The sequence below is a fragment of the Balaenoptera ricei genome, chromosome X (assembly GCF_028023285.1).
Source record: "Balaenoptera ricei isolate mBalRic1 chromosome X, mBalRic1.hap2, whole genome shotgun sequence".
Lineage (NCBI taxonomy): Eukaryota > Metazoa > Chordata > Mammalia > Artiodactyla > Balaenopteridae > Balaenoptera > Balaenoptera ricei.
The window spans coordinates 133,638,193-133,657,633 of record NC_082660.1 but is presented as its reverse complement, the minus strand read 5'-3'; the positions used below and the strand labels follow the sequence as shown (position 1 = coordinate 133,657,633).

The 19,441-nt window shown below is 37.2% G+C and overlaps 1 protein-coding gene and 1 pseudogene across 1 annotated transcript in view; both read left to right on the top strand.

Annotated features, from left to right (window-relative positions):
• The window catches only part of GABRA3 (gamma-aminobutyric acid type A receptor subunit alpha3), a 244,609-nt gene that overhangs the window by 167,236 nt on the left and 57,932 nt on the right, over nt 1-19,441 (top strand). The gene's annotated exons all lie outside the window — the stretch shown is intronic.
• On the top strand, nt 7,515-7,615 carry LOC132358037 (U6 spliceosomal RNA; annotated as a pseudogene).

The window sequence follows — 19,441 nt, the reverse complement described above, 5'->3', positions numbered from 1 at the left end:
AGAGGGTGTGGAGAAAAGAGAACCCTCCTACACTGTTAGTGGGAATGTAAATTGGTACAGCCACTATGGAGAACAGTATGGAGGTTCCTTAAAAAACTGAAAATAGAGCTAACATATAATGCATCAATCCCACTCCTGGGCATATATCCAGAAAAAACAAAAACTCTAATTTGAAAAGATAATGTGCACCCCAATGTTCATAGCAGCACTCTTTATAATAGCCAAGACAGGGAAACAATACAAGTACCCATCAATAGATGATTGCTTTAAGAAGATGTGATACACACACACACACACACACACACACACACACACACACACGCACACAATGGAATATTACTCAGCCATAAAACAGAATGAAATATTGCCATTTGCAGCAGCATGGATGGACCTAGAAAATATCATACTAAGTGAAGTAAGACAGGCAGAGAAAGACAAATATTATATGCTATCACTTATACATGGAATCTAAAAAATAATACAAATGAATCTCTATACAAAACAGAAATAGACTCACAGACTTAGAAAACAAACTTATGTTTACCAAAAGGGGAAAGGGAAAGGGAGGCAGGAGGGATAAATTAGAAGTGTGGGGTTAACATATACACACTACTATATATAAAATAGATAAACAACAAGGATGTACTCTTATAGCACAAGAAACTATATTCAATATCTTATAATAACCTATAATAGAAAATAATCTGAAATATTTATATGTATATAGGTGTATGTATATAAATTAAAATTATATATATATATATATATATATATATATATATATATATATATATATATATATAAAAACGGAATCACTTTGCTGTATACCTGAAACTAACACAATATTGCAAATCAACTATATTTCAATAAAAAATAGAGTTGGCCATATGAACATTTTCAGACACACAGAGCTATACATTCACAATGTATAAATATTTATGCATACTCAGAGACATGTGTAGACTAATACACAGGCATATACATAGTCAAGGGCATTTAAATACACAGACTTACAGCCATATACACAGGCATGAACACTGTGACAGTCAGAATAGCCTAGGTTTAACTGAAGCAACAAACTATCTGTATGATGCAGAATTGTGAGAATCAAGTGAGATAATGTTAGCTATTTTCTGAAACGTACAATGTTACATATATAAGTACAAAATTATAGCAACATATATTTTATGCCACATTGTGTGGAAATGCTGAGGAGTTTCATATAAGTGAATTTCTACACAACTTAAGAATATAACTTTTAATATATATATGAATATATATTATATATATAATGTATTTCATACATTCTGCTCCCAAAGCATAAAACCGTCACAGTTTTATGTTTTTCATGACTCATTATCATTAGAGTTTTTAGGTATGTAAATTTTGCTTTTAAAAGAATAATTTTGAACACATTTCCAGTTCAGTAAGATTCTTTGCCCCAACACTAAAAACCTTCTTGGTTCTTGCTGTCAGTTGTGACTTCCTGACGCTGCCTCCCACATTAATGAGTGATCTTTTGGTGCAGGTTCTGTGCGTTTGTTATTATACACAATGAAACTCAAATAATGTATACCTGGTAAATATGTGATGAATACATGAAGTGTGCTTGCCTGTATGCTAGTCCTTCATTACTTTAAATTTACTATTTATTGATGTGCTTCTGAAAGAATTTGGGAGACAAGAAGATGGCCAAGGAAAAATGGATAGCAAGTCAATTGTTAGAAGTTGAATTAAAGAGGAGGAGCTGAGAGAGTAGAAGAAAGAACGATGGAGAAAAGGGAAGTGGATAGAACTGGGAAGAATAATGTGGAGAAGAGATCAATAAAATTAACATATATATTTATTTTATTGGTCTATTCCCAGAACTTTTATACACACACACACACACACACACACACAGATGATTCGATCAAGGAGAAGTGGGTAGAGGAAAGAGAGACTATGAGAGGAGAGAAAAAGAGTAGAAAATTTGAGAAGATAAGGCAGAAGATGAAATAAAATAAAAAGGCTAGATATTAGAATATCCTAAAAGAAAAAGGAGAAATTGGAGTAAAGTATGCAGTAAATGGGAAGAAAGAAAAGAAGACATACAGAAGTAGGGAAAGGGACACTGGAGGGAGAGAAATTGTAGATGGAAGAAAGATTAGTATTCTTCCTCCATTCATTTATTCATTCACCAAACATGTTTTGACTTCTTAATACATACATGGCCCTGGACTAGGTTCTGGCTATGCAAACATTAAGAAGATATGGTCTTTGTCCTTAAGACAGTCACAGTATAATACGGGGAAAAGGCTAATAGATAACCACAAAAAATTAACTGAGATGATAAAGTTATGAGTAATTATGAAAGAATAGAAAAGGGTCATCTAACTCATTCTTCTGGATCAAGTTGAGCAAAGAGTCCCTGGATGAGGCAACACCTAAGTTCCTGATTATTAGTATTGGCATTCATTTTTGCTTTATTATATAAGTAGAATGTAGTCAAGGAAATTGTATGTGGAAAGTGGAGGGAAGAGAGGAAGGACATTCTGGGTAGAGACAACCAACTGCGCAGTTGCAGGAAATTGAATGGTATATTATAAGCAAGACAATGAGGTGGTCAATTTTTTTTAAATGTTATATATGGCATCCTAGTTACTGTGTAAAGAATGCATTTGTAGGGAACAAGACTGGAAATAGGAAAGCTGGTTAGGAGACAGATTAAATAGTCTAGATGAGGAGTGGTGAAATTCTAATTCAGAGCAGTGGATTAAGATGGAGACGGGGAGATACACTGAGGAAATAGACAGTAAAAACAGCCAATGTCAGAATGAGAGCAAAGAGGAGAAATTAAGGTAGAAGGCACCCAAGTAAAATGGGTGGCTGATGGTATTACGAACTGGGGTAGATCATATGAGATTTAGGAAAAATTTAGATAGAATAAACCTGTGAGGTTAATTTTGGACAAGATAAGCTTAAGAAGATTATAGATTATCCAGGGACAGAAGTCTAACAATAGTTGGATATTCAAGTCATAAGATCAGGAGAGAGACACAAGGGAGAGATGTAAAGTTTGGTATTGTCAGTATGGTGGGACAACCATGTGAATGCATATGATCACTTCAGGAAAGTATGTAGAGTGAGAGGAAAATCATGCCAAGCATCCAGTCATGTAGCATCACTATCATTAAAGCAGAAGGGAAGAAAGAGGAACCTATGATGGAGACCGAAAAGGAAAAGAAAAGAAGGTGTTAATAGAACCACTAGTGTGCAGTATCTTGAAAGCTAAGTGTGGTAGTCAATACTGCTACTTCCAATATTTCCAGTTCACTTCCCTCTGGGTATATGTTAGTATTTCACTTCCATAGCTCCTTAGACAAATGAATTGCTTTGGCTAACCAAATGTGAGTGGAAATAACATGTGTGATTTCTGAGGGAGGATTGGAAACTTTTATTTATTTTTTGTTTTTTTAACATGTACATTTCTTTATTTTCATCTCTGTGCAAAAGTTTTGCAATTAGTGGAATCTATTATAACTGTTTCCATATCAGTACCTTCTGGAAACACAGTGATCACTCAGGAACTAGAATATTTTTTTTTTTTTTTAATGTCTGAAACATTTATATTAACATATTTCCATACATATTTCCATACAAATACAAATATAAGATTTTTAGAAATTTCATGTAATGTCTGAAACATTTATATTAACATGTTTCCATACAAATGACCCAATGAAAGTTTAGTATTAGTTGTTTGTTTTTTTATACTGCAGGTTCTTATTAGGCATCAGTTTTATACACATCAGTGTATACATGTCAATCCCAATCGCCCAATTCAGCACACCACCATCCCCACCCCACCGCAGTTTTCCCCCCTTGGTGTCCATATGTCCATTCTCTACATCTGTGTCTCAACTTCTGCCCTGCAAACTGGCTCATCTGTACCATTTTTCTAGGTTCCGCATACATGCATTAATATACGATATTTGTTTTTCTCTTTCTGACTTACTTCACTCTGTATGACAGTCTCTAGATCCATCCACGTCTCAACAAATGACTCAATTTCGTTCCTTTTTATGGCTGAGTAATATTCCATTGTATATATGTACCACAACTTCTTTATCCATTCATCTGTTGATGGGCATTTAGGTTGCTTCCATGACCTGGCTATTGTAAATAGTGCTGCAATGAACATTCGGGTGCATGTGTCTTTTTGAATTACGGTTTTCTCTGGGTATATGCCCAGTAGTGGGATTGCTGGGTCATATGGTAATTCTATTTTTAGTTTTTTAAGGAACCTCCATATTGTTCTCCATAGTGGCTGTATCAATTTACATTCCCACCAACAGTGCAAGAGGGTTCCCTTTTCACCACACCCTCTCCAGCATTTGTTGTTTGTAGATTTTCTGATGATGCCCATTCTAACAGGAGTAAGGTGATACCTCATTGTAGTTTTGATTTGCATTTCTCTAATAATTAGTGATGTTGAGCATCTTTTCATGTGCTTCGTGGCCATCTGTATGTCTTCTTTGGAGAAATGTCTATTTAGGTCTTCTGCCCATTTTTGGATTGGGGTGTTTGTTTCTTTGATATTGAGCTGAATGAGCTGTTTATATATTTTGGAGATTAATCCTTTGTCCGTTGATTCATTTGCAAATATTTTCTCCCATTCTGAGGGTTGTCTTTTCGTCTTGTTTATGGTTTCCTTTGCTGTGCAAAAGCTTTGAAGTTTCATTAGGTCCCATTTGTTTATTTTTGTTTTTATTTCCATTACTCTAGGAGGTGGATCAAAAAAGATCTTGCTGTGATTTATGTCAAAGAGTGTTCTTCCTATGTTTTCCTCTAAGAGTTTTATAGTGTCCAGTCTTATATTTAGGTCTCTAATCCATTTTGAGTTTATTTTTGTGTATGGTGTTAGGGAGTATTCTAATTTCATTCTTTTACATGTAGCTGTCCAGTTTTCCCAGCACCACTTATTGAAGAGACTGTCTTTTCTCCATTGTATATCTTTGCCTCCTTTGTCATAGATTAGTTGACCATAGGTGCGTGGGTTAATCTCTGGGCTTTCTATCTTGAGGAACTAGAATATTGTTCTTTTTAATTCATAAAATTAAGTATCATTTTACTCAGGATGAATTTGCAGCACTGGTCATAAAGTTCATTTATCTTTTTTAAAAAAGTATAGTTGATTTACAATGTTGTGTTAGTTTCAGGTGTACAGCAAAGTGATTCAGTTATATATATATTTTCAGATTCTTTGACATTATAGGTTATTACAGGATATTGAATATAGTCTCCTGTGCTCTACAGTGGGTCTTGTTGTTTATCTATTTTGTATATAGTAATATGTATCTGTTAAGGATTGGAAACTTTTAAAAGCCAGTACAAGATTTTCCATGTTCCTCTCCCCTGGCCACAGTGAGTAGTATTATGCCAAGTGGCCTTGGCTCTATCATTCTGTGTCCCTTATTAAAGATAACATAGAAGAGAACATCCCTCCCCACAACCTGAGATAGACAAATAGTGTGAATGAGAAAGAAACCTTTGTGGTTTTAGGACACTGATATTTTAGGATTGTTACTGAATATTGATTGAACACATTTTGGCTAATATATTGAAAGGGTACAGGGTTTCAAAAAGATGAGAGTGATCAATAATAATAATACAATAATAGCATAATAAGTACAATAGTTGCCATCAATATAGTACTTACAATGTGCCAGGCATTTTTATAATCATTCTAATTTTATGATCTTCATAACGAGTCTATGAGATAGATACAATTATTCCAACTTTACAGATAAGGAATCTGAGACACAGAGTGAGTAACATTTTCTAAGATCACCTAGGTAGTAAATGGTCGAGCATTCATACTCTGGCAGTATGGCTGCAATTTTATGCTATTTACTATTACTTATACATCTTTACAATATTGTTGGCTATTACAAAGATATCTACTAATATAGAGAATTGAAAGTATGTATTAGGTTTGGTAACATGGAAAACACTGGTGTTCTTCACATACACTCTTTCAGTGGAGTGATTAGTGCAATGAGGAGTTTTTATGAGTTGGCATAGAGGTAGTGGAGATAGTGAACATAGAAAATACTTTCTGGGAACTTGCATGAAAATGAAAGGGATGGGTATATAATAGATATATTCAGGGGTAAAGGAAATAGTTATTTTTTTTTTGAATGGAGAGACTAGCACATATTTGTGAGATAGCTGGAAGGGGCTAGTAGAAAGGCAAAGATTGAAGATACAGTAGAAATAGGGTTTTTCTGACATCAGGTTCCCAGAGAAAACTGTCAGGAGAAGGTATCCAAACTACAGGGAAAGTTGTACTTGTAAGGGAAGGGGGATACCTGTTCTGACACTGCATGAAAGGACATGAAATTAGACATAAATGTTGAAAAAGAGGTGGGGAGGATAGGACAGAGTAGAAGTCTGAATGGTTATAATGTATGAAGGAGAATTTGAAGAGACTAGAGCATAAGTGGAGGAATAGATAGAAGAGAGATATACTTGTAATAAAGTGCATAAAAGAGAAGAGTTTGAAGAGGAGATGACAGTGTACACAACTGTGGAAAGAATGGAGTGGAGTAGATATAAACAGAAGAGAGGATGTATGGAATGAGGTGGTTGGAGGGAAGAGTGATGGGCAGAAAAGGAACACATAGAGACTGAGAATAATAGAGGGAAAGAAACAGAATGAATGAGGAGAACAGGATAGTGGAGAAACTGAATAATAAAAGGAAAAGAGAATAGAGGATAGGTTTAAGTTTTGGAGGAGGAAGAGAAAAGAGAGAAGAAAGGAGATGGGAGGATAGGAATGTTGAAATATGAAGAAGAGAGGATGCAGACCGAGTAGGGCAGAAGATTAGTCACCTGAAAATAGAGTTGGATGAATGGGAAGATGACCATTAGGTCCTTCATTCTAGTCTGAATTGGACAAGAAAGTGGAGTTCGATAAGATAGAAGTCTATGCAGAATACCCTTGTGCTTATTCTGAAGGACAGAACAGAGGAGGTACAGAAGTTCAGAAGCATGATGAAGCTATTGGTTCCCTTACACAGTAAATGCTTCACTGTTGACCCAGGAAGGTGGATCCAGAGGGAAACCTAGGTTCAAAACTTAAAATAAGAGCTTGACTCTATTTATCACCCCATAATTTATTTGTCTAGTGACCTTTTGCAAGACACAAATTATCTGCTTTCTCATTTTGATAGTAATGTAGCTGCTGCCTGTCTTGTAGACACATGAAAAGCACAAATTGGATAAGGTCTGAAGAATACTTAGAATTTTTCAGGAAATGTCATTCTACGGCATTCCTATCATTATTTTGACCCTTAGAAATAGTATCTGGATTCCATAGGAAAATTAAAAAAGGACAACTTTTTAGAAAAATCTGACCAAGCATTGCATGGCTACATAACTAGGACAGTTTAGAATCAAGCCTTCCCTTGCTTCATCTTGGGACCTCAAGACAACCATAAAAATGCAGGCCAAAGCTCATTACCTGCTGTTTGCTTCAGCAGCACACATAGTAAAATTGAAACAATATAGAAAAGATGAACAGAGTCCAGGTCAAGATGATATACACATTTATGAGGTATTTTCCATTTTTTCGGACATGGTTATAGGGAACTTTATTTCTATTAATGACATCTTATTTATTAATGAAGATATGGGGAAATACGTTCATTGTTGTGTTCTTTATACTTATTATATATAAATGTTGCATAATATATAATATAATAAAAAAGTTCCAGTGATTATTTGAATAGGAGGGAAAAGTACTTATTGAATTTAGCTAGATTTTATCTCATTCACTTGAATCATTCATTCAACATATTTATGAGTGCTATTATGTTTAAGGCTTTGGGATATATGCTGAACTACAGAGATACATAAGACACAGCTCATGCTCTTAGTGACTTTACTGTCTAGTAGTTAAAGAAAACATATGCACAGATAGCTGCACAATAATATAAAAGTCCTTAAATAGAGGTAGGGGCAAAATGTGATGGAATTACAGGGTAAAAAGCATCTAAAATCATGTGGAGACACCAAGGAAAGTTGTGAAAAGGAGATAATACTTATCTTGTATCTTGAATTTTTAAGGAAATATAGGTAACTATTAAACAGATGAGGGACAGGGTGAGGTATAGGAGGGTATTCCAGGCAGGGAAAATAGCATACATAAATGCAGGTATTTATGAATTGACATCATGCATCAGAAAATTCATGTCTCTTGTTAGAACTTTTATTTGTTAATTCTTCCAAAAATATTTCTTGAGGGCTTAATCAGACCCAAAGAGTATTCTGGGCACTAGGGATAAAGTGGTAGGCAAAAATAGATGTGGTTTCTGCTCTCATATAACTACATTCTATTGGGGAAAACAATTAAACCATGATGAAAATGTAGAATATGTGCTATGATCAGGGAAGCACCGAGTGAAATATGCTATGTGAGCATATATGAGCAACTAGCAGGGACAATGAAGTGAGTCTATGGGGACTATCTACAATGAATTCCCGAGGAAATAACTTCTAAACTGTGACTTAAAAGATGTGTAGAAGTAAATTATAATAAAAGATAGGGAAGAAATGTTCCAGAGAGAGAGAGTACAGCAGATACGAAGACCAGAAGAATGAACAGGGGAGGTAGTGATGATACAATAAAGAAACTAAAAAAATGTTCATTGTGACTGAACTGTCACCTAATGCAAGTTTGTGTGCCCAACACACAGTGAGGCCAAACAAACCAAACCATTGGAATTTTGTGCAGAGAAAGGTTTACTTCAGGACCAAGCAAGAACGGGTGGCTCATGCTCAAAAAACCCAAGTCCCCCCACTCCAATGGTTTTGTGGGAGAAGTTTTTATAGGCAAAATTTGGGGTGATGGTTGTGGGATGTGTGACTTTTTTCTAATTAGTTGGTGGTGAGGTAACAGGGCAGTGCTCTAAGAATCTTGTGCTTAGCCTGAAGTTGACATCCTCCACCTGGGTGGGGGCCTTAGTTCCTGCAGAACTCAAAGATACTGTTATGTATATGCCTTGAGGAGGAACCAGGGCCCTGCCCCATGGCTGCACTATTGTTTCTTGACTGCTCATCCTTTGTTTCTGCATTCCCTTACTTTCCTAAATAGACACTGTTTGAATCTGCCCTTTGGAAATCAGGGAAGGTCTGGGAGGCTGAAGCCTTTTTCCTGCAAACAAGAAACAGGGGACAGGGAGGGGCTTTTGTACCCAGGAGGATCCCACAGGGTCCTGCTTGGTTTCAGGACCACAAAGTAAAGTGCAGGTAAGTGGCCTGGGGTAAAGAAGGGTGTTTATGAGCAATGCTGGCATAAAAATGATAGGGGCCCATTGAAGAGTTTCTTCCAAAAGAATGATACAAACAGTTTTGCATTTTAGATAGATCACTCTGGGGACAGTATGGAAGGTAGATTGGAGGAAGGCAAGATGAAGGTAAGGTGCCCAGTTACATGAGCTATAAATTCTAATAATAATATTAATAACAACTACTATGTATTGAACACCTACCATGTGACAGACACTTTATGTAAAACATCTCTAATCTTAACAAAACTATTTAATATAGGTATTATCCCTATTTAGCTGATCCAGAAAGTAAAGCTTAAAAACTAAAAATGATTTGCCCAAGATGACACAGTTATTAAGCAATTGCAGATCTCTCTGAGTTCAAGTTACTCCTTTTTCCACTAAATAAGGTTTTTAGTATATGGTTATACTATATTTTCAAAAAGTAGCATTGATGGCATTCTGTGCCTGATTGGAAATTGGTGGGCATAAGGATGATGATTGGTGGGGGGTTGTATGAGTACTTCCTGTAAGTAAAGAAGTCCCCTGGGGTAATGGAAGTACTAAAGGTTGGGAAAAATGATAATCTAAATGTTAACATCCCCATTGAATGTAGAGGAGTAAATAAGCATTTGGAAAATGGCAGTGATAAAGAAAGAGGGGTAGTGGAAAAATTTCTGTGTGACCGATGAGCGATAATAGTCTGGAAGTGATACAGAATGTATTTATCCAGTAGTTACAGGGAAGCATTATTGATTTTTTTTAAAGTGAGCAACATGATCAGATCATTTGTGTTAACACAAGTTGCTGAACCCAAAAATGTATGATAGTTCAAACATGACAGATTAAGAAGGTAGATTCTGCAGTAAGATTACTCCTGGTCCTTCCTCTGTAAAATGGGGTGAATCATAACACTACCTGCCTCATAATGTTGACTAAAAAACGCATAACCGAAAAGTTGTGAGTTATGTTTTATTTGAAGACATCACTGAGGACTATAGCCCGGAAATAACCTCTCAGATTGTTCTGAGGAACTATTCCAAAGAGGTAAGTGAGGAGCCAGGATATATAGCAGTTTTTGCTTTCAAAAAATCATGCAGTTGAACATCAAGAAGATTACTGCTAATCACAAAAACCAGACATCTCAAGTTAATGATTTTAGTGCTTTTCTGTATATGAGAAGGTGCAAAAGACTGGGCTTATTGAAATTATTCCTTTGATATGCATCTTAAATATCTAGGGCCAGTATCCTGTTTTTCTCCATCCTGAATTCCCCTCAGGAGCCACCGACAGGGGGTGGCTGCAGTGGCTGATGGCTTGGTGTCTGGCAACATTCCTTATTTATTGGAATGACAGGCAACATTCTTTGTCCACACTTGGAGTAAATGTGATAAGCCATGTGAATTGCTTGACATATGTCCTGCCACATGTCCACTCTGTGGAGGTTTTTGTGTTAATATCCCCATTTTTATAATTACTAAACTGAAGTTTCAATAGAACGACAGTCACACCATTAATAACTGGCAGAGCTGGTACAGAATCTCAAGTCACTCTTATGTTAAAGCAAACTGTTTTTCCCTACTACATCCCACTACTTCCTCTAAGAAGGGAATGTAGGGGATATCAGTTTTAAGCATAATGAGTTTGAGGTGGACATGACAAGCTGCAGCTGGAAATGCAGGTCTGTCACCCAGAACTTTGACACAATGGGATTTTATAAAATTAAATACATTGCACAAAGTGTCCTCTATATATTAGGCCACACACTAATAGTGTCCTATGTTTAGGTAAAAATTAAAGTAAGCACTCATTTCTCCATGTTGGCATCATCAAGAAGAAAGTGGTATTTTTTGACCAATTAAGAGAGACTTATTGTCATATTCAGACCTGCATGCCTTCCTTTATCCTTTGTCTGATTGGGTCAGTTTTGCTCATGTACTTGGGATGTTCCAAAGACAAATTATTTGAAAGATAAATTGTGCATGATACCTGAACTTTCCCCACCAACACACACGGAAATGTTAATAATAAATCTCCTCTCCTCTTGCTTTAGATACAAATAGCTTGCATTTGAGTCTTCATTACAGAGACTGCCTCAGAAATGGCCAGGAACCAGGGAAGGCATTTAGGTCACATTGTTAGTTGTATAGGACTTAATGTAATCAAATCAACCAAGCATTGATAGCTTTGTTTCACACAGTCCTTTTTTGTAATGGCTTTTGCTCTAGGGGATTCCACCTGTAGTTCCTTATTCATTAAGCTAGCAACTGACTCACGGAACCACACTTAGTGTGTTTCACTCTGATGAACAGAAGAGCATAGAAGAGATAGAGTGGCTCACTTTGGACTCTGAGAAAGCTTAGAATGAGGTGAGAAGCAAGTAATATTAATTAATCACAAATTATGCTGTGGACTCTGTGTGGTGATATCAACCCCTACCCTCCAAGAATTCACATCTTAGCAGGAAAGATAGGACACATAATTTACTGTACTATAAGGCATAATGGAAGTTTCACAAAAAGCCAGCAATGAAGTGCTATAAGCTAAAAATTATAGGTTTCATTACAGCTTGGAGACATGGGCTGAGATGTGGGAAAGCATCACATGGGAACTAGCATTTAAGGGAGGGAAGGAAAAATGTATTCCCAAGAGGTCTTCTCACATTTGTTTCATTTTTGCCAGCTGCAAGAGGAAATTAGGGCCTTGAAATAACAAGAATTTCCTTTATTCTCAAAGGCAAGAAGCTGAACCTCAGGCAGATTGAGTCTGTTAAAAAGATCATTCTAACACAAGGGGGATTTACAGATCATCAGAAGGGTCCCTCTGGTTCCAAAGAACCCAACTATTTTAGATGCTACTGTTTTCGAATGCAAGTTAGTGTGTCCAATGCCCAGTGAGGCCAAACAAATGGAAACATTGGGGTTTGGAGCAGAGAAAGCTTTATTGCAGGGCCGTGCAAGGAGAACAGGTAGATCATGCTCAAATTCCCCAATGGAGAAACAGGGGATTTGTACCTGGGAGGGCCCCACAGGGTCCTGCTAAGTTTCACTACCCTTAGACAGAGTATGTATGTTATAGTGAAATGAACTTTAGGAATTAGGAGCTCTAAGTGTGAGTCCTAACTTTGGCCCAGATCAGCAGTGTAACCATGGACAAGGCATTTCTGTTTTCTGGACCTCAGTTTCTTCTTCTGGGAAATGGGACTGAAAATACCTGCTCTGCCTATCTTGCAGAAATATTTATTAAATCAAGAAGCATTTACTGACTATATGCTATGTGCCAATCACCATACTATGCATCAGATTAGAATAATATGTAGAGACCCTTCTCTCAAGTTTCTCACACTTATGTGCAGAAGACAGACACATAAACAGACTGGATATACTGTGTTTCCGTCAAGTAGAGCATTTATAGGGACATGAAAGTCATCTAACTTTTTGTTTTTTGATGTGGCACCCCAGGCAGGAGTGGCTCCATCTTGAGCCTAGAAAGTTATTTCAACAGTGTTAAGCACTAAGCTACTTGTACAAAGTGCTCTGGGATTTCTGTGAGCTGGAGAACTCACTATGCCTATAGGGCACATACAAAGTTACCACGGAAGAGGTAATATTTGAGCATGGACTTGAATGGAATTTGTTCCACATATGAAGAGGAAAGGGCATTCCTGGCAGGACAAAAAAGAACCCAACAATTTGTAGAAAGGCACAAAAGCATGAGAGCTTTGTTTTGCAAAATCACAAGTATTGGCAGATGGCTGGAGAGTGGGGGAAAAGTGTGAATATCAGAAAATGAGGATGGAGCAACACATCTGAGGTAATTGTTAAAACCTAGATGTGTTCCATATAAGGGCTAAATGCAGTAGTGAAGCTCTGGTATTCCAATTAGGAAGCCCAAGGGCTTCCAGTATACTGAAGCCTTTTGCCTATAGCTTCAGGATTTAATGGGAAACTTGCAGAAAACTGGGATTCTTTTTTTTTAGGTTTTATTGGAGTATACTTGATTTACAATGTTTTGTTAGTTTCAGGTGTACAGCAAAGTGAATCAGTTATACGTATACATATATCCACTCTTTTTTTTATGATTCTTTTCCCATATAGTCCATTACAGAGTATTGAGTAGAGTTCCCCGAGCTATACAGCAGGTTCTTATTAGTTATCTATTTTATATATAGTAGTGTGTATATGTCAATCCCAATCTCCCCATTTATCCCCCAGCCTTATCCCTTGGTGACCATAAGTTTGTTTTCTACATTCGTGATTCTACTTTTGTTTTGTAAATAAGTTCATTTGTACCCTTTTTTTTTTTAGATTCCACATATAAGCAGTATCATATGATATTTGTCTCTCTCATTATGACTTCACTCAGTATGACAATCTCTAGGTCCATCCATGTTGCTGTGAAGGGAACCCTCCTACACTGTTGGTGGGAATGTAAATTGGTGCAGCCACTGTGGAGAACAGTCTGGAGGTTCCTTAAAAAACTAAAAATAGAACTACCATATGACCCAGCAATCCCACCCCTGGGCATATACCCAGAAGAAACCATAATTCAAAAAGACACATGCACCCCAATGTTCATTGCAGCACTATTTACAATAGCTAGGACATGGAAGCAACCTAAATGTCCATCAACAGAGGAATGGATAAAGAAAATGTGGTACATATATACAATGGAATATTACTCAGCCATAAAAAGGAACGAAGTTGTGCCATTAGCAGAGACGTGGATGGACCTAGAGACTGTTGTACAGAGTGAAGTAAGTCAGAAAGAGAAAAACAAATATTGTATAATATCGCTATATGTGTAATCTAGAAAAATCACACAGATGAACTTATTTGCAAAGCAGAAATAGAGACACAGACGTAGAGAACAAACATACAGACACCATGGTGGGGAGGTGGGGTGGGATGAATTGGGAGATTGGGCTTGATGTATATACACTACCATGTGTAAAATAGATAACTAATGAGAACCTACTGTATAGCACAGGAAACTCTACTCAGTGCTCTGTGGTGACCTAAATGGGAAGGAAATCCAAAAGAAGAGTGGATATATGTATACGTATAGTGGATTCACTTTGCTGTACAGCAGAAACTAACACAACATAGTAAAGCAAGTACACCCCAATAAAAATTAATAAAAAAAGAAGACGTTGGGCTTCCCTGGTGGCGCAGTGGTTGAGAGTCCGCCTGCCAATGCAGGGGACACGGGTTCGGGCCCTGGTCTGGGAAGATCCCACATGCCGCGGAGCGACTAAGCCCGTGAGCCACAATTACTGAGCCTGCGCGTCTGGAGCCTGTGCTCCGCAGCGGGAGAGGCCGCGATGGTGAGAGGCCCGCGCACCGCAATGAAGAGTGGCCCCCACTTGCCGCAACTGGAGAAAGCCCTCGCACAGAAACGAAGACCCAACACAGCCATAAATAAATTAATTAAATAAAGAAAAAAAAAAAAAAAAAAAAAGAAGACGTGGTACATATATACAATGGAATACTCAGCCATAAAAAAGAACAAAGTAATGCCATTTGCAGAAAACTGGGATTCTTATGACTAATATACTGCTTGGTTTGGGTGTTTGATGGTGATATATTTCAAGTGACTCATCCTCTACTAATAATGGCTATTAATGATTTTACTATCTTTTCTATTTCAACATTAATGTCAGATCCTGCCCTTTACTCCATGATAATAGAAATAGCCTGCCTGACACCTCAACCATTCCTGAAGAGTGTTTTTTTTAAAACTGAGGTATAATTGATGTACAATATTATATAGGTTTCAGGTGTACAAGTGATTCACAATTTTTAAAGGTTATACTCCACTTATAGTTATTATAAAATATTGGCTATATTCCCTGTGTTCTACAATATATTCTTGTAGCTTGTTTATTTTAACATAGTGCATTGTACCTCTTAATCTGCAACCCCTGTCTTTTCCCTTCCCCTTCCCCTTCTCTCTCCCCACTGGTAACCACTAGTTTCCTCTTTGAACTCATCTTCTATTAATCTTCCCCCTTGGTATCTCCACTACAGACACAGTGGCATAGTTGCTATTTTTGGAACACATTGGTCACATTTCTACCTCAGGGCCTTTGCATTTTCTGCTCCCTCTACTTTGAATGTTCTTTCTTCAGGTGTCCATAAGGCTCACTCTCATTACCTTCAGGTTCATTGCTTAAATGTCACCTACTCAGTGAGGTATTCCCTGAACACGCTATTGAAAATTGCAATGCCTCATCAATAGTTTCTACTCACATCTTATTTTTTTTCCTGAGACATATTGCCTTTTAACACATTATATAGTTTACTTATTTTACTTGTTTCTTTTTTGTCTTCCCTCTACTCAAATGTAAGCTTCAAGATGGTAACAATCTTGGTATGTTTGCTGATGTACTTATATTGCTTAGAATAATACCTGGCATATAGTACATGATCAAAAATTATTTGTTGAGTGAAACAATTAGCAAACTTTTAGTCAGCTCTATCCCAGACTTGCTGGGTGATTTGAGAAATGTTCTTCCTTTCTGCTTTATCATATGTCAAATATATGATGGGATAAAACTGGATGCTTTCTATAAGGGTCTTTCAGTTCTGAAATTCTAGGAAAGAGGCTAGACGACCACTAAGTATAGGCTGAGATATTGTGCTCTTAAGGAATCATATTAAGATGCTATTTGCCTGTTGGTGCTTTACGATGACCTAGAGGGGTGGGATAGGGAGGATGGGAGGGCGGCTCAAGAGGGAGGGGATATGGGGACATGTGTATGCATATGGCTGATCACTTCATTGTGCAACAGAAACTAACATGGTATTGTGAAGCAATTATACTCCAATAAAGTTCTATTAAAAAAAATTTAAAAAAAAGAAAGATGCTATTTGCCTGGAACCCTCGGAATACCTGAACCCTATATTGCCCGATCTATACCTCGCCTCTGCAAGGTCCCCACAGAAATACATGCTTTTAGGAAAGAAAAATCATTCGTTAGTTAATTGATTCAGTAGATATGTATTGAACACCTACAATGTGCTAGGTACTGTGCTATGCTCCTGGCATACATCAAAGAAGATCCAAGACAAAAATCCATAGCTTTACAGTAAGGAGAAAAAAATGATGATAAATAGAAAAAATTAATTACATGGCATGTTATAAGTTAGGTACTATGGGAAAAGAAAGAGCATGGTAAAGTTTACTAACCATAGTATGGATAGTAAACTGAATGGAGGTCGGGGTAGGCCTCATTTACAAGATAATAAGAAAAAAAAAACAAGATAGTTAAGCAAAGACTTGAAAGAGGTATGAAAGCATACCAAGTGCAAAGGCTATGATGTAAGAGAGACTGGCATGTTGAAAGAGCAGCAAGGAAGCCAGAGTGGCTGGAACAGAGTGAGCAAGGGAGGGCATAGTAGAAGATAAGCCAGAGAGGAACAGAAGATAAGATCATGTAAGACCCTGTAAGCCATAGCAAGGACTTTGGCTTTTACTCTGTATAAGATGAGGAAATACTAGACGGCTATTGTGTAGAGAATATATTGGGTTGGCCAAAAAGTTTGTTCAGGTTTTTTGGTAAGATGTTATGGAAAAACCCGAACGAACTTTTTGGCCAACCCAATACTATAAGGAGAAAGGGTAAAAGTAGAGATACCAGTTAGGGTGCTATGGAAGTAATAAAACTTTAACTTATTACTGTGGTGGAATAAAAACCAGCTGTTGAGAAGCAAAGGGTGGGGTGACAAGGGAGCCAGGGTGCTACAAAACATAGTGAACAGTGAAATGAGGGCAATACCTGAGGAGGGTGTGGGTATGTGTGTGCATGCATGAAGGGCTAAAAAGTACCTCCTTCCCATCTGTATTCCCATCTGTTTCTTTCATCCCCAAAAAAGGGGATTTCCTATATTGCCTTTTACTTCTGGTCTTTGCATAGGAATCAAAACAGGTTAAAACCTGGCTGGGACTGAGGTCCTATGATCTGATTATCACATTTTGAGGGGTCTTGGACCTTCTTTGAAAAGCCAACTGAAGATTACTTGCTGTACAGTAGATCTCTAAGACTCATTCATCTTGTATAACTGAAACTTATTACCCTTTCACTAATACCTCCACTTTCACTCCAGTTCCTGGCAACCACCATTCTATTCTCTGCTTTATGGGTTTGACTATTTTAGATTCCACATATAAGTGAAATCCTACAGTATTTGTCTTTGTCTGGCTTATTTCACTTAGCATAATGTCCTCCAAGTTCATCAATGTTGTTGAAAATGGTAGGATTTCCTTCTTTTTTAAGGCTGGATAATATTACATTGTATGTATATACATGTTCTTATCCATTCATCTGTTGATGGACACTTAGTTTGCTTACATGTCTTTGCTATTGTGAATAATTTTGCAATAAACATGGGAGTGCAGACATCTCTTTGAGATCCTGATTTCAATTCCTTTGGATATATATACCCAGAAGTAGGATTGCTGGATCCTATGGTAGTTCTATTTTTAATTTTTGAGGAGCCTCCATGCTATTTTCCATAGGAGCTGCACCAATTTATATTCTCACCAAGAGTGCACTAGGGTTCCCTTTTCTCCATATCCTCGCCAACACTTGTTATCTCTTATCTTTTTTGATAATAGCCATTCTAACAGATGTGAGGTGATATCTCATTATGGTTTTGATCTGCATTTCCCTGATGAGTAGTGATGTTGAGCACCTTTTCATACCTGTGGCCATTTGTATGTCTTCTTTGGAGTAATGTCTATTCCAGCCAATTAAAAATACTGTGTTGAATACTTAAAACTTACTAAGTGGGCAGATTTTATGTTAAGTGTTTTTGTCACAAAAATCATAATAATTTAATAACAATAAAATAAAAGAGGGTGGAAGGAAAGTTTTGAAGGGGATGGATCTGTTTATGGCATAGATTGTGGTGATGAGTCTATTAGCCTGAGTGTAGTCAGGATGCTTTCTGCTGCAGCAAAAGCTTGAAGGGTCTTGAAAGTTGTAACAAGGAGGAGGGAAGGCAAGAAGGGAAGACAGTATGATGCAGTTGTTCAGAGAGCATTAGGATGCATTTAAGAACCAAGGAAACGAGCATAGCATAATTTGGCTTGTGAAGTACCCCACCCCAACCAACATCTGCTTTCTCATCACTGCTCTATGCTTAGGTGGGATGGGCAAGAAGTGGATGGGAAGGAAGATAGGAAAGTTATTATAAATCAGTTCTGCTCCTAAGCAGAAATCAATACCTTTTGCATCTTGCTTTGATTATCTATTTGTTGTGGTTTTATTTGCCATGTCCCTAGGACAGCTGGGTAGACATAAAGTAATTTCCCCTTGGCATTACTCATAAGATGCAGTATCTTGGAAATACTAATATAAGTGGAGAGAAGGAACACAATTTTCTTTATTAAACCCTTATGAAATCTTTTAATTATCCAACAGGAGCAAGCTTCTCAGTGAAAGACATTTCTCTTATATCAGATTCTTTGAGTCATGAAACCCCCTATTTATGCCTTAAGAATAAAGGGTAGATTGGTAAGGTATTGCAGGCTGACTTGGGAATGGAGCTTTTGTCCAAGACACATGGGAATTTTTATAAATATCCAAGGGATTAGTTAGAGCTGCAAGGACACTTGCCATCTACTTCTAACCTGTTACTATTTAAATAAGGAAATGGAAAATAAGATATGGGTAAATATTTGCTGAAGGGCACACACTTGGTTTCTGCCTTCCAGCCTAGGGTTCTTGCTAATAAACACCTGAGCATGTTTGCTTTAGTCAGCCTGCTTTGAGCAATATCTACTACTGCTACTCTGATCATTTATGAGGTGTCACACATTTATCATGTTTAAGAATTAGCCAGGATTGGAGATTCTTGCCAGTTGGCCACCTAAAGCTCCAAGAGGATAGCAGAGATTGAATCCAATATAACCAGGAGGTATACAGGTTAGCTAGAAATAGCTCATCAGAGTTAGGTGTCAAATAATTCTGAAATTTTGCTGTGTGAGTCCCATTTACACATAGCAGGCTACTTTCTAGGCCAAAGAAAGTTGAGTCTCAAAAATATCTGCAGGAAAACAGAGGGGAAACTTTGGAATCGATTATTTAGACAGACTAATGCAGAAGAATGAGTATGTGGGCA